The sequence below is a fragment of the Bufo bufo genome, chromosome 2 (genome assembly GCF_905171765.1).
Source record: "Bufo bufo chromosome 2, aBufBuf1.1, whole genome shotgun sequence".
Taxonomy (NCBI): domain Eukaryota; kingdom Metazoa; phylum Chordata; class Amphibia; order Anura; family Bufonidae; genus Bufo; species Bufo bufo.
The window spans coordinates 774,150,063-774,172,643 of record NC_053390.1 but is presented as its reverse complement, the minus strand read 5'-3'; positions in this window follow the sequence as shown (position 1 = coordinate 774,172,643).

Sequence of the window (22,581 nt, the reverse complement as noted above, 5' to 3'; positions counted from 1 at the left end):
AAGTCATCGACAGCTTCCGCCGGTCTGTCAATGCTGCAGCAGCACTTACAATTGCCAGCTCACCGACTGTTGTGAGACGTAATCACGTGGTGGAACTCGACGTTTCACATGTTGGCAAGGCTTTGTGAGCAGCAGAGGGCAGTAGTGGAATACCAGCTGCAACATGGATGTCGCCTTTTCAGTCAGCTTCCGCTCTTCACAAGAGAGGAGTGGGCATGGCTTTATGACCTCTGTGAGTTTTTAGGAAACTTTTAGGAATCAACACAGATGGTGAGCGGCGATAACGCTATTATCAGCCTCACCATCCCACTTCTGTGTCTACTCAAACACTTGCTGCTCACAATTAAGGCCGACGCTTTGCATGTGGAAGAGGCGGAAATGGGGGAAGACATTACACAGGGTAATAGCCAGATCACCCTCAGTTCGTCTTCTCAGCTCAAATTGGATGATGATGAGGAGGAGGAGCAGGAGACGATTGCCTCCACTACAGAGGGCAGTACCCATGGAAGTTTAATTCCATCTGTTCAGCGTGGACGGGCAGAAGAGGATGAGGAGATTGAGAGTCATCCTCCTGATGAGGACAGCGAAATCTTGCTTGTTGGCACACATGGCTGACTTTATGTTAGGCTGCCTTTCCCTGTGACCCACACGTTTTATGCATTTTGTACAACACCGATTACTGGTTGTTTACCCTTCTCGACCCTCGCTACAAAGAGAACTTCTCATCTCTTATTCCTGTGGTGGAGAGGACCAGCAAAATGGTGCAATACCAGAAGGTCCTTATGGAAAAATTGCTGACAACGCTGGCAACCGAGGAGGGGAGACAAGGGGAACACACAGCCTGGGACAGTTTCATGACACCCCGCCAGCACCCTCACCCTGATGCGCGGCCTAGTGTCACAAGGAGGGAAAAATTTTGGAAGATGGTGAAGGAGTATGGTATGTAGCAGACCGTGTCAGCGTTCTCAATGATCCCTCTGTGCCTTGCAACTACTGAGTGTCCAAGCTGGACACGTGGCACAAACTGGCGCTCTACGCCTTGGAGGTGCTGGCCTGCCCTGCCGCCAGCGTTTTGTCAGAGCGGGTATTTAGTGCTGCTGGTGGCATAATAACTGATAAGCGCATCCACCTGTCGACTGAAAATGCTGACAGGTTGACTCTTATAAAAATGAACAAGGCCTGGATTGCCCCTGACTTCTCTACTCCACCAGAGGAAAGCGGCTGAACATAAAGGCACTTTAAATGTGTTTTTTATGTACTGAATACACTGTATTCCCATGCACCCCTTCCACCACAAAAAAGGGTATATGGTTTAATCTTCCTTCTCTCGTCCTCCTCCTCCTCTTCCATCATATACAAATGCTTATGAGTCTGCCCTCGCTCCTAATGTTGTAGAGGGTCAGCTCACCTGCAGGCCCTCGCCCATAATGTTTCACAGGGTCAGCTCACCAGCAGGCCCTCACCCATAATTTTGTCAATGGTTAGCTCAGCAGCAGGCACTCACCCATAATTTTTTCAATGCTCAGATCAGCAGCAGGCACTCGCCCCTAATGTTTTGAGAGTCAGCTCTGCAGCAGACCCTCACCGCTAATGTTTTAAATGGTCAGCTCAGCAGCTGGCCCTCACCTACAATCTTTTAGAGGGTCAGCTCACCTGCAGGCCCTCGCATATAATGTTTTAGAGGGTCAGCTCACCAGAAGGCCCACACCTACAATCTTTTACAGGGTCAGCTCACCTGCAGGCCCTCAACCATAATGTTTTACTGGGTCTGCTGACCAGCAGGCTCTCACCTACAATCTTTTAGAGGGTCAGCTCACCAGCAAGCACTCGCTTATAATGTTTTTGAGGGTAAGCTCACCAGCAGGCCCTCAACCATAATGTTTTACAGGGTCAGCACACCAGCAGGCCCTCGCCCATAATTTTTTCAATGGTTAGCTAAGCAGCAGGCACTCACCCATAATTTTTTCAGTGGTTAGCTAAGCAGCAGGCACTCACCCATATTTTTTTCAATACTTAGATCAGCAGCAGGCACTCGCCCATAATTTTTTCGATGTTCAGATCAGCAGCAGGCCCTCGTCCCTAATGTTTTAGAGAGCAAGCTCTGCAGCAGAACCTCACCTATAATCCTTTAGAGTGCCAGCTCACCTGTAGGCACTCACATATAATGTTTTAGAGGGTTAGCTCACCAGCAGGCCCTCGCCCATAATGTTTTACAGGGTCAGCTCACCAGCAGGCCCTCGCCCATAATTTTTTCAATGGTTAGCTCAGCAGCAGACACTTACCCATAATTTTTTCGATGCTCAGATCAGCAGCAGGCACTCACCCTTAATGTTTTAGATGGTCAGCTCAGCAGCAGGTCATCGCATGCAATGATTTAGAGGGTCACCAGCAGGCCCTTGCTCCAAATGTTTTTGAGGGTCACCAGCAGGCCATCAATCATAATTTTTCAAGGGTGTATGATGTCCTTCTTTATGTTTAATAAAGGGTGTATTGGAGTGCCAGTTCCTTGTAATTTTTGGAAGCCCTTTAACTTAGTACATAGGCTTTATGAGTGTAGAAGTCTCCCTACCTGAACAATTGTACCACAATGTGAATGAGGCCCTCCACTATGTGATATATTGTATCGGAGTGCCTCTTCCTTGTAATTTTTGGCAGCACTTGCACTTTATATACAAGTAAATATACAGGAAAGAATGTTTCCTAACAATTTTTCCTCTAAAATCGATTTTATCTTCGGTTTGAGTATTATTGTCAGTCTGTAAAAGTGGCGTACTACTCGGACAGCATCGTTCCCAGCAGCGACCTAGGAGTCCAAGATGCATCCAGACATCCTCCCCATGCTGTTCCCGAACCATTTCGGTGGTGTTTCCATCAATTTCTGAACTTTTCCTATGGACCAGACACCCTCCACTCTTCAGAGCAGGGGTGCCTGGTTTAATGCACGGGTTCTCTCATTGACTTCCATTGTTCTCGGGTGCTCTGTAGAGCATCCAGAGGTGTACGACCCGAGCACCCGAACACTTTGGTGCTCGATCAACACTACTCAATTTTTCTTTATTTTTTCCATCAAAACTATAAGGTGTTAAAAATTGGAGATTAAGTTTTAAAAACCAAAAGCACTAAAAGTACAGTGTCAAGCCTTTAGAGTCAGAGAAACTTACATAAAACATTTGATATACATAATTTACATGCCACTTGAAGACCTAAGCAATAATTATAGCTGTGGGAAATGAATGTGTTCTTAATGGATTTTGTCCAAATAATTACCCTGTAGGATAAAGAAATGTAGATTTCCAAAAGAAATGCAGAACTTTTTCTTACAGGTATAAACCACATCTACGAGTTTAAAGGGGTTATCTGGGAACAAATAACTTTTCATGGATACCTCCAACCTAGGAGTGTTAGGACTTACGCCAGCACAAGCTGTATCACCCTATGTGTGCGGACTGGGTCCAGACCTTGGGTATAACTTAGAAAAAGGGGATGTCCAGCACAGAAGATAAAATGTAAATTCTTTATTGTAGAAATTATTAAAATTCCATCTCCACAATATGCTTCCTGACTGTGGAGTTTACCTTGTGTATCTCCTCCTCTCAGAGGTATACTCCACAGTCGGGAAGCATATTGGATTTTTCCATGCAATATTATTGCACTTGCTGTTCTGAACATGAAAAAAGAGGTTATGGTCCATTATTAATTGGGGATATTTCTATAGGATACATTCATGCCCAGGGGAAAGAAAAGAGAAAGTTATGCTTAATTGAAAAAATATATAACCCTATTGTGTTTATATTAACTTTTATGTATTACTTTTCCTATGTTATCTGTTTATGTATCCATCCACTTTGAATTATGGAGATTTATATTTATATGATTTGGTTATGCTATCAGAGGGTTAAAGATACAAAACCTTGACACTATCAACTCCAGACTAATTTCACCTGATGTTTGATTAATGTATTTTTGTGATAGGCTGCAACAGCAAAAAGAAGTGGTGACTATTGATTCTGCTGGATCTCTCTGTACCGTTTGATACCGTAGACCATTAACTCCTCTTCACCATGCTCCACTCAGTTGGCCTTAAGGACACTGCTCTCTCTTGGTTCTCTTCCTATCTCTATGTTCACTCCTTTATTGTATCATTCGCTGGCTCCTCTTCCCCTTGATGTCAGCGTTCTTCAGGGCTCAATACTAGGTCCTCTACTCTTCTCCCTCTATACAGCCGCCATCGGACAGACTATCAGTAGATTTGGCTTTCGATACCATCTCTATGATGACGACACCCAACTATACACTTCATCCCCTGACATCACCCATGCTTTACTCCAAAACACCAGTAATTGTCTAGCAGCTGTGTCTAATATCATGTCCTCTCTGTATCTAAAACTGAACGTCTCAAAAACTGAACTTCTTGTCTTTCCCCCATCTACTAACCCAAATAAACTTGATATTTCAATTTCGGTCTGCAGCACTATCATAACTCCTGTGCAACATGCCCGCTGTCTTGGGGCCACATTTGACTCTGATCTTTCCTTTGTTCCCCATATTCAATCACTTACACGCTCCTGTCGTCTGCACCTCAAGAATATCGCCAGAATCCGCCCTTTTCTTACGGTGGAAACTGCAAAAACTCTTGTTGTTGCCTTGATTCATTCTCGCCTTGACTACTGAAATGCATTACTAATCTGTCTCCCTCTCACTAAACTCTCCCCCTTCAGTCTGTCCTAAATGCTACAGCCAGGCTCATCTATCCATCCAACAGCTACACTGATGCTACTAGTCTGTGCCAGTCACTTCACTGGTTGCCCATCCACCACAGAATACAGTTCAAACTTCTCACCCTCACCCACAAAGCTCTCCACAGTGTTGCACCTCCATACATCTCCTCCCTCATCTCCATCTACCACCCTATTCGTGCTCTCTGTTCTGTTAGCGACCTAAGATTAATAACCTCCATAATTCGTACCTCTCACTCCCGTCTTCAAGATTTTTCTCCAGCTGCACCTACTCTCTGGAATACTCTGCCCCGGAATACTAGGTCAATTCACAACTTCTCCACCTTCAAACGTGCCTTAAAAACACATCTTTTCAGGCAGGCTTATCAAGCTACCTAAACTGACTATTCCCCGACTAAACCTCCCCCCACCAACTCTGGTCTGAACTCAATCCTCTAGTAGCCCCAAACCCAAAGCAGATCGGCCGGCACCACTCCCTTCAGTTCAATAATGGCTCAAATCCTACTTTTTACAATCAACTACCTTATGTGTCACCCCCAATTCCTCATAGATTATAAGCTCTTGCGGGCAGGGCCCTGACTTCTAGTGTTTCAGTTGCATATTAGCCAGTTAGTTTTGTTTCGTACATGAACCCTATGAATTTGTAAAGAGCTGCAGAATATGGTGGCGCTATATAAATAAATTTTATTATTATAAATACATTTTATTATTATTATGATAGGCCTGTAGCGCACCCAGTATCTCTACTTATATCCGATGGTTGTACATAACTTACATGCCATGACAAAGATCGTTCTGCTCGAAACGCGTTGGCATAATTTGCTCTGGAATTGTGGAGATGGAATTTTGATTAATTTCTGCAATAAAGAATTGAGATTTTATCTTCTGCGTTGGACATGCCCTTTTTGAAAGTTATACCTGAAACCTGCCTTTGATATCGAAAAAATCATATTTATCTGCTCCCCACTGCTCCAGTCCTGCACGTTTGCTACCACGTATCCATCTTTTCAGTCCAAGGCTTTTTTGCTTCCTCCCTGGTATGGTTATGGTCACCTGCTCTGCTGGAGTCTACCATTGGCTTCAGAGGTGACTTATCTCTTTTGTACAAATCATCTCTGAAGCCAGTTATTGACTGAAAAAGAGGAAGTGACCATGTCGGGGAGACCGGAAGATGGATACATGGCATCCAGTGCACAGGACTGAAGTGGTGGGGAGAAGGTAAGTATTATTTTTTCAATAGTGCAGGCAGGCTGCGGGAATCCATAAAAAGTTATTTGTTCTCAGACAACCCATTTAAAGAGGACCCATCACCACTCCTGACATATCTGTTTTGATAGCTACATGCATTCCCCATGTATTACAATTCTGGAGCATCTATTCTATGTTGTACTAATTCTTTATTATTTCAACTAGAAGTTATAAATTGCTAGCAGTCTGCAGTAAGGGTACAGAGGGGTGGTAACCAGTGGGGTGTACCTGCACAGTCTGACAATGGTAACACTGATTGGAACGATATCACTTCTCTCGGACACACTTTACAGTCTCTGTTGTTCTGTCCCACAGCAGCCTGGAAGAATCACTTTACAGTCTCTGTTGTTCTGTCCCACAGCAGCCTGGAAGAATCACTTTACAGTCTCTGTTCACATCAGCCAGAAAAATGCACTCCAGCCAGGAAGAAACACACCAGACTGAGCCTGGGAACTTCAAAACTCCTCCTACATCCTCTGTAACAAACAACTTCATTTCTCTCTTACTCAACGACACAGCGGCCTCTTGTGGCTGTAGGAAGACAGCACAGTCTGTGTGAAACCTTATCATTAGCAATACAGCGCAATGTAAATTGGTGTTTCTAGGGGTTGACACTTACATATGGATGGCAGCAATGATGGGTCGTTGTGATACTCCTTCCCTCTGTCTTTCTGCCGAACCTTAGGCTGGCAATGAGGTTCTTGTAAATGTTCTGTAATTCCTTGGCTGAGGGATACAGGCTTAAAATATGGTTGGCCAGACCATCTCAAAGTATGGAAACGTGAGCTGGAAATATACCATTTCACAGCAACAAAGTCTATATCAGTCTTATATGAGCACAGTACCTTGCTGACTGACTCCTATGCACGGTCTTGTAGGTTCTGGACTTTCTAGTCTTCCTTCTCTTTCTCTGGAGCACTTTGGATAAAGCTGGAACTATTTCAGAGATGATGGTGATCTAGGACTCAGGACTAAGGAGCAAGCAGACATGTCTTCTCTCAGTAACACAGCTAGGCTAGAATCCCCTCTACTCACTAGGGAAGGCCCATGTTCATCTCCTGGTAATCTGAAATGGCTGAGTCAAGATTGTTAACCCTGACCTATCCATACAATGTTTTTTGTGTTTAAGTAGGCAAATACAAATACAAAAAATCTCAACATTTCACTTAACAATCCAACATTTAAACCATCAACCTGTCACGGCGGACAGGATACAAGATACACAGAATGTCAACAAACAAGTGTCTAGGCAAGAAGCTGGGGATCAAGGTCACCTCCTGACACATCCCTACCAGCTCTCCCTAGACTTCTATGCCCACGTTCAGACCCTGAACGTGGGAATGAGCGTGTCCTCGTGCATAGGCTGAAGATTCCCTAAAATCCCTAAGATGGTGAAAGGGGGAAAGAGGCAGCCTGCTCCCTCAGACCTGGAGGGGGCAGGCGTCTCTCTAACAGCCTAGACAGACAACCACAAGATAAACAAAACCAACTTATCTTTCTGAGCAGGAACAGCAAATCCTTCCTTCCTCTGAGCCAGACAAAAGCTATAACCCGCACAGGACACTGGGAGTGGGCGTAATTTAAACTCAAACCAACGACCCCACCCAGTGCACCTGAAGGGAGGCGGACATAGCTCAACTCCAAAACAAAAACAAAAGGCTACACACATGCTGCTAACCTGGCAGACCTCCGCACATAGCCTGAGCAGGGCATGACACAACCTTTTTGCAGTGACCCTGTTTTTTTTTAACTGCAGCAGCACAATTGGTAATTAGACAGAACACAGTTGAAGATTTATCAAAACTGGTGTAAAAGAAACCTGGCTTAGATTCCAATAGCAACCAATCAGATTCATTTTTCAGAGCTCCTTTGGAAAATAAAAGGAAAAATTTGATTGGTTGCTTTGGGCAATTAAATCAGTTTTTCCTTACACCGGGGTGGATTTTTACTATAAGATACTCATCATAAAATCAGTGGTTCCAGTATTTGTTTACTAAGTGCTACTGCCTGACATGTAATGAAAATCTAAAACTAAGGATGCATGTGTGTGTCCTCAGCACTGACCAATTTGTCATGTAGCCTTTTGTACAGGGCTCAGCTTTGTCTGTCACTTTGGAACAATGGAAAACATTTGATGGATTTTGCCTTTTAACTCATACATCTCTACGACACTCATAGATGTTTAGGTCCTTTGAATTTACTTCTCATAAGAGTCTTGAGAATTGTATGATGTGACAGGTAGCGTTTTGGAACTCTGACAGGTAGCGGCGTAGCTAAAGGCTCATGGGCCCTGGTGCAAGAGTTCAGCTTGGCCCCACTCCCCTCAGTGCTTTGTATTCTACAGTAGGGGTAAGACCATTCCTTTTTAATAAGTGCACTGGAATCACAATCTGCACCTTAATATGAAGTGTTTCAAACAGTTTATTAAAAGTTAAGTATTAAGTCACCCTAGACTATTGAGGCAAACTATCAACATCAGTTCCCCTTGCAGCTTAGCTTGAGGGCCAGCAGAGTACATTGAAATTGTGGGAAATTGTGGTTTTATAGGTTGTCTGGTTGGTTCTTTTCCTTGGTAACTGGAAGAACCAGTTACTGATAGGGCCAGGATAAGGGGTTGGCAAAAGGAAGAGACTGTCTAGGGGACCACCTTGCAAGAAGATGGAGCATATTTTTTATTAAAAATAAAAATAATTTCATGTGGCATGGTCTGAGCACCTCCCCCCTGAGGACAGTGAGGACCATAAACACATAATCGTTTAATGGTAAGAGAGAATTAGGGAACAGTAAGCAAAGGCTGACATAGACATAATTTACTGTTCTGCACTGACTGATCTTTATCTGTCTGGGAACTGCTGTAGAGGACCCATCTAAGGTCAGAACATAGTGTGTGGCAGTGCACACAACATCATTGTACTGGTTGCTGGGCCTGGACCATAAGATGACCAGATGTTTTTTTAGACCTGATCTGACACTATAGAAAGCAGAAGCCAAATTTTTGTTATTTTTACTATTTATAACTAGGGTTGAGCGAACCTGTGGAAGTTCAGGTTCGGCAGATTTGGCCGAACTTCAGGTCAAAGTTCGGGTTCGGGTTCGGAACCCGAACTGACCCGAACGTCACCTCAAACCCGGACCCCATTTAAGTCAATGGGGACCCGAACTTCACTTTATTATTTTCCATTATAACATGGTTATAACGGAAAATAATAAAATCACATGAACACCCAACTTCAGTGAAAAAGTCAGGGATCTCTATTTATAACATTTAAGCTTCTGATCCTCTTCCTGCAGCAGGCACTCATCTTACTTAGTCCTGACAGCAAAATCAACCCACTTTAGAGCTCTTCAGGGACGTATTAGTAAAAAAAAAAAAAAAGCCATCAACTACATCCTTGTCATTCAATCTTTAATACATCCTTTGTGCAAAAGCATATACGTAGGATTATTTTTTAAGAAAATTATGGTCTACACTGAATTTCATAGCTTTTTCCATCTACCAAAAGGAAATGTTCCCAAGATAAAGAAATCTAATGATAAAAACAAAAAATGTTGAAAAATAAAATGCTTAGTTGTCTGAAGCCTGGTATACGGGTCTGGTCTGAGGTCTAAATTAATTTAGGGGGTCTGATCTGGAATCTGATTAATATTGTGTACTGGTTTGGTCAGTGATGAGCAGAAGTTGTTATAGTGGCCTGAGTCGGAAGGAGAAGAAAGGGAAAATGCACAGATACTGCAGTCAGACATCTGTGAGTCTCTGCATATAGTTACATTAATTGTCTTGCGAAAGGTTGAACTTGAGGATGGGCTGACAATCTTATCATTTTCTATGCCTGTTTTAGGCATAGAAAATGGTCTAAATTTAAGATAAGGAAGCTGTCTTACATTTAGACCGTCGCTGGATATGCAAAGTTTTGTAGAGGCCAGTGCCTCTACATAACTTTGTTGGATCCACCACCAGCGTCTACAATGCCGGTCTTAATAAATGACCTAATTTTTTATTTTTTTTGTAGTCTGCAGAGTTAGTCTGAATTAGGGCTGAAACGATTGCTCGATTGAATCGAGTAATTTGACCATGGAGCGGGAGTGAAGCGCTTGCTATTACACACCGCTTTGTGGTCACCCTCGGGGCCACACTGCACTGCACTGTATTGTATCCTGACACATTGTCAGGTCATAGTGCACGTAAGCTCCCACTATGACCGGACGCTGTGTGACGTCAGGATGACAGTGCAGCACGCGGAGAAGAAAATGGAGGAGCTGTGGTGAGGCGCCCCTACAGGAAAGGTAAGTACTGGCACTGAGGACACGCAGGCTAGGAGGGGGAGTTGGTGGCACTAGGGGGCAGTTGGTGGCACTCGGGGGTAGCTGGTAGCACTGAGGGCAAGCTGGTGGCCCTGGGGAGCAGCTGGTGGCACTGGGAATCAGCTGGTGGCACTGAGGGGGCAGCTGATGGCACTAGGAGACAGCTGATGGCACTGAGGGGGCATCTGATGGCACTAATGGGGCAGCTGATGGCACTGAGGGGTCAACTGTTGACACGGGGGGCAGCTGATAGCACTAGGGGGGGAAGCTGATGGCAAAAGGGGGGAAGCTGATAGTACTGGGGGACAGCTGATGGCACTGCGGAGGAAGCTGATGGCACGGGGGGAGCTGATGACACTGGGGGGCATCTGATGGCACTAGGGGGGAACCTGATGGCATGGGGGAAGCTGATTGCACAGGGGCTGATGAGTTTTTATAAAGAGAAACATTATTTTAATTTGTTTTTTCTTATTAGAGTACTTGATTAATCGTTGGATTAATAAATAGAATACTCGATTGCAAAAATAGTCGATAGCTGCAGCCCTAGTCTAAATTCATGCAGTTTTTTGGGCAATTTTTTTTTGCCAATTATAGCGTGGATTCTGCACTTAAAATCCACTTAGAAGACACTTGCAATATACCTTAATTAATTTAAATGAAAAAAAAAATGCTTGTTAATCTATATGGTGCCTTTTTTTATTTCAGCTTGCAGTTTTAAAAAGCATGCTTCAAAAGGAAAGTGACTTGTCCATTCTTGATGAGAAGAATAAAACCATGGAGCTCAATTTTAAAGCTGATCCTGCATCAGATTTTTTTCAGCAAAGAAAAAACTCAGAGAGAACCAAATTTATTAAAATTTGTCTCCGGACAGCTTTGTCTAAGTCCACCATGCGATTTGGTTTGGGTACGAATTGATTCTACCTGAATTGAAAGTTCTTTAAATGCCTGGAAAATCTCTGTCCCATCAACTCTGTCTGTCTCTCTCATAAAAAAAATTCTCCCTGTTTTAAATGTGAATTAAAAATATTTGAGAATAAAAAAGCTTACGCAAGATAAGTGAATAAATAAATTTGCTAAGTATGATTAAATATATGGACAAATCACATATACAGTAGTTAATAGTAAAAAATTAAAATTCATCACTGGTCTATACATACAATATGGGGAGGACTCCGTGTCTACCATGTTGTAGCACATGACCGACACACCATGGTTTTACAAGAAAAAAATAGGATATCAATTCATCCAACCTGCATGATTTCTTCAATGGCTATGTAAAAAACAAATGTATACTCTTTTCAGCCAACCTTCCCAAGGATGTCCTGTGTGCATCACGCATGTCTCTGAGAAAACTATTCAGGAATGTGGCATCATCAGCACAATGAGGGATGGATATATTATCTAGCTATCCCTAACCCACTACATTATAAGAAATATCATTATACAAAATATTAATGAGACACAATTAAAGGGGACAGAACCAATCAGTACTTAAAAATACCCTTAAACCCCCGAATTGAATCTGAAAAAATTCTAATTCTAACGAATATGAATTTTTGGAAAAATTAGGGTCGAATTTTTATTCTTAAGAATTTATTCTCTTATCTCTAACCTCAGTGTGAACTTAGCCTTATGCTACTCTGCTTTGTAGACCTGGTATCTGAGTACTATATGGTCACTGATTAGTTTTGAAGTTAGGTAGCTTTGAATTGATTTAAGGCAGAGGTGGGGCGCAATTTGCCTAGGGCACCAAAATGCATTGTCCCGGCTTGGTATAATAAAAACCTAAGAACAACATCAAATGTAAAGAAGAAAGCTGTAATAGCTCTGACTCCAGTTTGGATTTATGGCTATACAATTTTTTCAAAGGTCAACTGAAAATGTCAAACGAAAATTTATATACTTTTTCCAAAAGCTAATCACTTTAGATTTTAAGAATATTTTAAGTATCAAAAGAATTATTCAGCACAATGGCACAGGAAATATGAAGTAATTTAATTCTGCATCTTAAGACACAGAGCATGACATTTCATCTGTCAATTTTCTATTTTTATTAAAAAATTCCAGCTGTGTTTGTTCTACAGTCTGAGAGAGAGTGGAAAGTGTGATCCCGGTATCTGGGGGAAGGTGTTGGCAGTGCCGTCCTGCTCATTTGTCTCCCTGTGTTCGTTTGTTCTACAGACTATTGCTTTCTGTCTTACACTGAATCCTTCAGGAATCTGGATCTGTAGCGTTTATCTCTGAGCTCCTGATGGCTCATAAGCACTCCTTTAAGCCATTTTCTTATGTTTGTAAGAATTTAGCTATAATACATTTTAATGAGTTCTCAGGATTTAAGAGTTAAGGGCTACACATCCAATCATCAGACCATCACCTTGATCGATTCAGTTTAAAATTGAAAGCAATAGTCTGAAGATACACTAACAATGATTCTGTAGAACAAAAACTGTTGCAAGTTTTGAATAAAAACCAATTGGAAAAAAAAAGACCAGAAAATGAGTAACATGCAATGATAAAAAAGTGCCTCCTAAGATTTTAAAGAGGACCTTTCACCACTCCTGACATGCCTATTTCAATAGCTTCATGCATTCTCCATGTAATAACAATTCTGGTGCATCTATTCTTATGGCTCTATGTTGTGCCATTCCTTTATTATTTCTACTAGAAGTTATGAATGAATTGCCAGCAGTCTGCAGTAAGAGTACAGAGAGATGGTAACAAGTTGGGGGGAGTGTCCTTGCACAGTGGGAAAATGGCAGCACTGATTGGATAGAGTGAGTCTGCGCAGGTACACCCCCCCAACTGGTTACCACCCCTCTGTACCCTTACTGCAGACTGCTAGCAATTCATTCATAACTTCTAGTAGAAATAATAAAGGAATGGCACAACATAGAGCCATAGGAATAGATGCTCCAGAATTGGTATTACATCGGGCAGGGATGCTCAACCTGCGGCCCTCCAGCTGTTGTAAAACTACAACTCCCACGATGCCCTTCTGTAGGATAATAGCTGTAGGCTGTCAGGGAATGATGGGAGTTGTAGTTTTGCAACAGCTGGAGGGCCGCAGGTTGAGCATGCCTGACATAGGGAATGCATGAAGCTATTAAAACAGGCATGTCAGGAGTGGCGAAAGGTCCTCTTTAAGTCTAACACTTCTGTATTGAGATGTTAAGCCACTTTCTATACCACCTCTTTACTGGAGTATGGTTGCAAAAATGTTGGCATCTTTTTTAAGCCAGAATTCTGAAATGTACGGCTTGATAAATTCCTCACATTGTCAATGGGATTTTAATTTGTATATTATATTTTTGCATTATTTTCTACAGAGGCTAGCGTTTTGGAAAATCAGTTTCTAATATGACCCTAAACATCCCAAATTTTCCTTCTCTGCACTATAAAAGGCATCAAACTCATTCTATTAATTAATTGCTACAATGTAATTATCCAAGACCAAACATTTATTACAGATACTACAGATGTAGTAGAGTTAACACTCAAAATGAACTCAAATGTGCATTAACACCAACAGGTTATCTGGCCGTTTATACACACTGATCTTCTGTTATTCACACCAACTATTGGTCTGATTGGACAGAAATTGGTCAGATAATCTGTTGGTGTAAATGCACCCTTAACCTGTGATATCCTGTAGCAAAAGCCAAAAGTGTCTGCTTAACAAAACTAGTTTAGTTAAGGCATCTAGGTAAGCCTCTACTACTTCTGTATTTTACTTAAGGTGGCCAAAAACATGCATTCCAGTTGTCTGGAACCCCCCCCCCCCTTCCTGCAGGGCCAGGTGAAAGGGAAAGTACCATAGGCCTCCACCGTTCCATCTGTGTAGAACTGATAGATAGAGGCTGCAGGGGAGGTAAACAAATTTTGGTTGGACGTTGCAGCAGCTCAAAAGTCTCCACATCCATCCCTGCCGCTTTTGTGCAACCACCCATAACAAAAGTTGCACTGTGCTCCACCTTTTGGACTCTAGAAAGTGGGTCCTATGTGCAGTACGCCAGTCCTTCAGGGGGAGCGAAAGTGAGGTCACAGGGGTAGTTAACAGACCGAGGGTTACTCTTGGTACTCACAATTTGTAGAAGACATTGGGCAGGCGTACAGCAGTGATGGAGAGGCTGGCACATGGATCCTCTGGGACACTCTCTGTATATAGGGACCAGGCCGGGTGGTAGGTGAGGTGCCCTGGGTGTTGGAAGTTTAGTGTGCTGGTGGCAAGATCCCTTATAGTTCGTGACGCCAGTGACGGTAACGGTGGCACACCGATTTGTTGTAGGAATAATTGAGGTACACACAGTTGTAGTGAACCAGAACTCCTTTTTACTGAACAGTTCAACTATTTACAGGCTTCAGATAAAGTTCCATATGCAGGAAAATGGTATCAGGCAGGCTTGACATAAATGGCAGGTAAAATCCTAGCAAGATAACTCAGAGGGAATAAACTCACAGATCAGGCTGCACTTTCTGCAGAATCCTGTCTGACTTTCTCCAAGGCCCGGATGCCTAATAGCTGGTTTTATCCTTAGGAGAGGAACCTTCCTCTGGTATGAATCCACTTGCTGCAAATAACCTTCTGCCTTTCAGCTTTCTAGTTTGCTGGTTAAAATTAGCACTGCTCTGTACTTTGTAAGATGCAGGATAACTTCAGGAGGGAACTTGTTCTCCTGGACTAACTTCTGAGCTTTTCTTACCCAGGAACCGCAGGCAGGCTAGACTGAGCTACATAGCCTCCTGGACTGGACTGAACTGACTCTTTCCTGTCTGGGCCTAACTATATATACTAGGGGGTTCCCTATCTCCCTCTACAGCTTGGGAGGAGAAACTACACCCCTAACAGGCCTGGTACACAGGAAATAACATGAAAATATGCATTATAATGTAATACAAAACACAATAGTAATTTCACACAGGAGGTGGGGGCAACATGTCCCTTAGTAGTGCCCACCCTTACGTAGTGGGACACTACATACCCCGCTACTTTGAGGTTGCCCGTCCTCGGCGCAACACAGGGGGCCCCGCCCAGCTGGAAACTGTAACCTGAAAGACAAAAATGCAAAGCAGGCATATACAACAATCACTAGATTCGCAATGAGATTGGCAGGCAGCTCCGCTGGCAAAGGACAAGTGTGGTGAAAAGGGGCGTCGTTCTCTTGTTAAATTGGTACATGGAACGGGGGCGCTGACCTGGTACAGCGTATCAGGAGTAACCAGGATAGTCCATAATGATAAGAATGCCATAGTAACAAAAGTTCCTGGAGGCTCAAAAGAAAAACATGAGTCCGTACCCGGGTCTTGTAGACAGTTAAACAGGAGTTTCCCGGGAGAGTTACTCTGGTCAACAACGTAGTCTCCGAATCTCACAGGTGGGTGCCCCTTAGTAGGCCGCGTGGACCTCCTTATTGGCAGAGACTCTTCTTGCCTTGGCTCAAGGGGGCCAAAGGGATCCACAGGCTCTGGAGCCCTTTCTGGTACACCCTGGGACAGGTCATCCTGGGGTCAAGGACTAACAGGAACTGGAGCCGGTACCACCAAGTTCAACCAGGGTGTGAGGAACCAATAAAGTGGCTCCTTGTCATGTAACAGGTTCTCAACAGCCCGCATAGGATCAACAGGTTGGGCTGACGACTCGGGCTCAGGAGACTCTGTAGTTTCTCCTTCTATGCAGGGCTTTAACCGATTCCGGTGTACGATGTGGGAGCCTTTACCTTCCCTGGAAATTTGATAAACGTGGGTCTCAGCATTAGGAATAGCAGTTATGACGTAGGGAGTCCTCTCCCACTTACTGTCCAGCTTGCTGGTTCGGTGGGTATTCCTCAACCACACCACGTCTCCTATGGCAAGAGGTTCCGCATGAGCAGCCAGGTCATAGTCTCTCTGCTGCCGCTCTCTGGCACTTTCCATGCGCTCCTGAACAATCTCTTTGGCATTAAGAAGACGTCTTTGATGCTCCACCACCAAATCAGTCTTTGGTAGTGGGTTGATGACATCGGGTACTTGCACGTCCAGGGAGTGGTTCGGCAGGCAGCCTCCCCTGACGGCCGAACATCAAATAGAAAGGCGTGTACCCGGTGGAGCAGTGAATTGTATTGTTGTACGTGTACATAAGCTGTGGCAGCAGAGTAGGCCAATTACCCCTTGTCTCAGGGGGTACTGCTCTCAACATTTCGATGAGAGTTTGATTCATTTTTTCACAGAGCCCGTTACCTTGTGGATGATAGGCTGTGGTCCGGACCTTCTGGCAATTGTGTAGCAGGCACAACTCCTGGAACAACTGTGACTCAAAAGCAGACCCCTGGTCGGTGAGGATCCTCTCTGGGCAGCCGTAGGGCAGGAGGAAATGCTTCCAGAACGCTTCCGCCACAGTCTTGGCTGTCTGGTCCTTCACGCGCACTGCTACAACAAACTTAGTGAAGTGATCAATAATGGTCATGGCATAAGTATAACCTGAGCGACTTGGCTCCAACTTCACATGATCAATGGCAACAAGCTCCAGGGGAGCTTTACTCACAATAGGATGAAGAGGCACTCTCTGGTCATGGCGCTCACTTCTCCCGACGGCACAGGCAGTACATTCCCGGCACTATTTTTCGATGTTTTCCCTCATCCCAATCCAATAGAACCTTCTGCGAATGGTGGCCTCAGTCTTCTGCACGCCGAAGTGTCCGGACCAGTTATGATACATCTCTAATACAAGACCGGCGTCTCAACGTGGTATAAGGATCTGGTAAACCCTATCACAGGACACTGGATCCAGGGTCCTACTTAGCAACAGGCCTTTTTGAAGGAAGAGTTGGTGGCGACGTCTCCACAATTTCAATAGTTCTGGGTCTGCACTCTTCCTGCGGACTCTTTCAGGAGTTCTTTCACTAGTAAGGAAGTCGAGCAGTTCACCAAGGACTCTACTTTCTGACTGGAGTTTAATCCACCTTTCTTGTTTGCCCCTGGACTCAGGATTAGTCGGTGGAGAGGGATCAGCAGCTGAGTGTTTTTCAGTGTGAACATTATCTTGCTGAGCAAATTTGTTGTAAAACGCCGGCATCTCCACTTCTTCCCAAGCATCTTTTGGTTCATCTGGTGCTTCTGTAGTGGGAAGCCGAGACAGGGCATCAGCATTATCATTTGAGCGACCTGCCCGGTATTTCACAGTGAAGTCATAGTTGGCAAGGCGGGAGGCCCATCTTTGCTCCAGAGCCCCTAACTTGGCTGTATTCAGATGCGCCAGGGGATTGTTGTCAGTGAAGGCGACAAACGGAGCAGCAAGGTAGTCCTTAAATTTTTCAGTCACAGCCCACACTAAAGCAAGGAACTCCAGCTTGAAGGAACTATAATTCTGATAGTTTTTCTCAGCTCCTCTCAGGGATCTACTGGCGTAGGCAATCACCCTCTCTTTGTTGTCTTGCACCTGAGCCAACACGGCTCCCAGGCCTCTTTTACTGGCATCCGTATAGAGGTGGAATGGCTTCTGATAATCCGGGTAACCCAGGACAGGGGGTTCGGTCAGCTTCTTCTTCAGGAGCTGGAAGGCAATATCCCATTCTTCATTCCATTCCACAGGGATAGGAGTCTTTGGACTCTTTTTGGGATGCCCCCTTAGGAGTTCCTGGATCAGATCCGCAATCTGTGCAAAATGCGGGATGAAGCGTCTGTAATATCCTGCAAAACTGAGGAAACTTCTCACCTCCTTCACGGTGGTAGGAGTAGGCCAATTACGGACAGCAGCGAGTTTATCAGGATCAGGCTGGACTCCTTCTGCAATTAATTGACACAACCAAGATAAAGGTTTTGGTCAGACCGATACTAGTAAAGGGGGCTAAACCCTGAAATCCAAAAAATATTCACAATATGGGTAGCTTATTAATACTTAACATTTAATTATATCAAAAGTTAAAATGATGGGCCCTTAATGTATAGATTATAAAAAATCTAAACTGAGTGCAATTAGGATATTGCATACAACTCTCCGTTGGCAAATGCCAATTCAGAGAGAGGAAAACGGACCAAAAAGGAGGAAGGGATAGATATAATGATAGGTTGAGAAGAAAGGATGCATAGTAAGAGGGACACACTGCTGGGTCAAAGCCCTAGATGTCCCTTATCCTAACTCCTCAACACACTAGACATCTATCACTAACCCTAGATAGCCCTACCTAGACATGGACTGCCCAGCTTTGTCCGAGAGATAGAGTGTAGTCCCTATATCTAAAGGAAGGCAAACTAAATCAGAAAAAGGAGGGCAGTGTGTATAGACTGACAAACAAAGAATATAAGACAACCTATATTGATTGCGATGTTTAAGCTATATAGGTATAGTGCTCAGGGATCAATAGTGGGTCCCAAGTAGGTAAAAAATGTCCCGACGCGTTTCCTTGAAGGTTAGCAAATCTTCAGGGGACTACAACCTTTAAATATATTGGTCACAAATTTGAATTTTTTTATTTTTTTTTACCTACTTGGGACCCACTATTGATCCCTGAGCACTATACCTATATAGCTTAAACATCGCAATCAAAATAGGTTGTCTCATATTCTTTGTTTGTCAGTCTATACACACTGCCCTCCTTTTTCTGATTTAGTTTGCCTTCCTTTAGATATAGGGACTACACTCTATCTCTCGGACAAAGCTGGGCAGTCCATGTCTAGGTAGGGCTATCTAGGGTTAGTGATAGATGTCTAGTGTGTTGAGGAGTTAGGATAAGGGACATCTAGGGCTTTGACCCAGCAGTGTGTCCCTCTTACTACGCATCCTTTCTTCTCAACCTATCATTATATCTATCCCTTCCTCCTTTTTGGTTCGTTTTCCTCTCTCTGAATTGGCATTTGCCAACGGAGAGTTGTATGCAATATCCTAATTGCACTCAGTTTAGATTTTTTATAATCTATACATTAAGGGCCCATCATTTGGACTCCTTCTGCACTAACAACATGGCCCAGGTATTTTACCGCTGGTTTCAACAGATGGCACTTGGACGGCTTGATTTTGAGGCCATATTTAATGAGGACTTGAAACACTTCAGCCAGATGCTTTAAATGATCCTCATACGTCTTGGAGTAGATAATGACGTCATCCAAGTCTAGCAGTACAGTCTCAAAGTTCTTATGGCCTAAACAACGCTCCATCAACCGCTGGAACGTCCCTGGAGCATTACACAGTCCAAAAGGCATGTAGTTAAATTCGAACAGGCCCATAGGCGTAGTGAAAGCGGTGTTTTCCCGGTCTTCCGGGGCCATAGGCACCTGCCAATATCCACTGGTTAAGTCAAGAGTTGAGAAGTAGGCTGATGACCCCAGGGCAGTCAAAGATTCTTCAATGCGTGGCAACGGATAAGCGTCTTTGTGGGTGATTTGATTGATTTTTCTATAGTCCACACAGAACCTAATGTTGCCATCTTTTTTACGAAAAAGAACTAGGTGCGCAGCCCAGGGACTATGACTGTCCTGGATTATATTAGAGTCCTTCATTTCCTGTATCATCTCTTTTACAGACTGGTAGGTAGTAGGTGGTATTGGTCTGTATCTCTCCTTGATAGGAGGATGAGAGCCAGTGGGTATGGTGTGTTTGATTACACTGACCTCTTCATAGTCCGTGGAGTGCTTGCTAAAAGCCTGGTGGTGCTCTTTCACCAGCTTCAGGACTCCCTCCATTTGATCCTTCGGGTGGATTCGTTCCCCACATGAAGTTCCTCCCACCAGGATACTGAAGAGGCGCTGGCAGGGGCGCTGCTGCTTTGTGCAGTTTGAGATGTCTCCGTGGCAGGCAGACGGATAACATCCTGGAAGGATACCTGGAAAAGCTGAGCAACAGGGCAGTGCTTAGAGAGAGCAACAGGGTGATCACTGAAATTAATCAAACGTACAGTGTTCATTTTAGGACATGGTCAGATATCATAGTCAAGTATCAAAATAATGCCAATGTGACACCTGACCCTGATACCTGACCCTGATACCTGACTCTGACACCTGACCCTGACACCTGACCCTGACACCTGACCCTGACACCTGACCCTGACCCTGACACCTGACTCTGACACCTGACTCTGACACCTGACTCTGACACCTGACACCTGACCCTGACCCTGACACCTGACACCTGACCCTGACACCTGACCCTGACACCTGACTCTGACACCTGACCCTGACACCTGACTCTGACACCTGACCCTGACACCTGACCCTGACACCTGACCCTGACACCTGACTCTGACACCTGACTCTGACACCTGACTCTGACACCTGACTCTGACACCTGACACCTGACTCTGACACCTGACTCTGACACCTGACTCTGACACCTGACCCTGATACCTGACCCTGACACCTGACCCTGACACCTGACTCTCATATCTGAGTTTGACTTATGCTCTTCATAGGTCAGGGTCAAAGTGAGAATGAGTTATAGATATATATTATGTATTTGTATGCTAAATCACACAACCAAAGTATGTCTATTGCTGAGCTTATAGCTCTGTGCCTAAAATGCTGTAAGCTAACACATTACAGTGTTATGAGCGCATAGCTGATAGCTCAGTGGTAAGGAAGGGAGCAAAGGATTTTAGTTTTACTGTGGTTTTGTATGCTACATCACATAGATGAACAAAAATCACAAGCTCATACAAGGAAAGCTGGTAGCTCAGAGGTAATGCTGTTGCCCCATGTCCAGGCTTTCTGAGTTCAAAGCCCCTTTCAGCCTCCAAAAAAATATTTACATTTTATTATGCCCTAGATAAGAGGCAAATTTAAATGATGTGTGACGCTGACGTGTGACGCTGATATCTCACGTCCTTCACTTCTCAGAGTCACAAAACATTTTAGCTTTACTGTGGTTTTGTATGCTACATCACATAGATGAACAAAAATCACAAGCTTATACAAGGCAAGTTGGTAGCTCAGTGGTAATGCTGTTGCCCCATGTCTAGGCTTTCTGAGTTCAAAACCCCTTTCAGCCTCTAACAAGTGTTTGTATTTTGCCCTAGATAAAAGGCAAATTTAAATGATGTGTGACGCTGATATCTCAGTCACGTCCTTCATTTATCAGTGTCGCAAGGGATCTTAGGTTTACTGTGTTTTTTGCTATACTACATCTCATAGATCAAAAAAATCACCAACTTTGGTGTCTAAAGCTATAGCTCAGTGGTAAGACAGTTGCTTTGCATGCAGTCTTCATGGGTTCAAAACCCCATGTAGGCTATTAATAAAATTTATGTTTTATATTTTATTGAGCTCTAGATCAGAGTCAAATTCAAGTGGTGTGTGATGTAAGTAGTCCTTTTTTTTATTTTATTAAGAGTACATGGGCAGCACTATAGTAAAGGGGGCCTGTATACAGGGCTGTATCCTGGATTTTACATATCTACTGTATATATGTGTATTATACACACAGTGTCTATAGCTTCACCACACTGAGATCTGCTCAGAAAGCTGATCTACATATTACTGGTTTATCCACAGACACAATATATGATCATACAGATGGCAGTACTATGTGAGAGTTTCTAAGTATAGAAAAACCATGTGCTAATGTTATAGCTTGGAGGTTACATTAATGGCTTTGCAGGTTGAAGTCCCCAGAAAAGACATATGTTTTTTTCTTTAATAGCATATACTATAATAAATAATATGTCATTAATCCATAGGATACCAGCGCTGTACATGTAGGATAGCTGGAAACACTGTCACAAATCACAGCGCCATACAGGTACAGCGCTCTGATCACAGGAGCTACTCCAGCCCGATCAGCTGCAGGGGTCCGGCAGGCACTAATAGTTGGACCCCTGCTGTATGCACCGGCATCGGTGAAAACACTGATGCCGGCTCATTAACCCTTGCACTGCCGCGGTCAGCGCTGACGGCTGCATGTGCGGTATCCCCGTGGTGCTGTGACGTCAGCCTGGTGTCTAGCCCTGTCAGTCAATGGGGGGAGGGGTGTGTGTGCAGAGCACAGTGGGTGTTATAGAGCATTGCTCAGAATAGGGTTGCCACCCATACGGGAATGACCCGGACAGTCCGGGTTTGCAATCCTGTGCCCGGGTACAAGCCTTTGTCAGACCCGGGCACAGGATCAGCTGTGAATGATTTCGGCGGTGGCTGGGCACAGGGAGATGAGCGCTTCCATTGTGAAAGCACTCATCTCCATAGTCATCTGTATCGCCGTCCTCAGGACAGCGATACAGACGGCTGTGCTGCGGCGGGGCAGGGGAGGGAGAGGCGTGTCCCTCCCCTGTTCCTCTGATAGGCTGCGGACCTTGTGCCTGCAGCCTATCAGAGGCTGGTGCAGGCGGCGCGATGATGT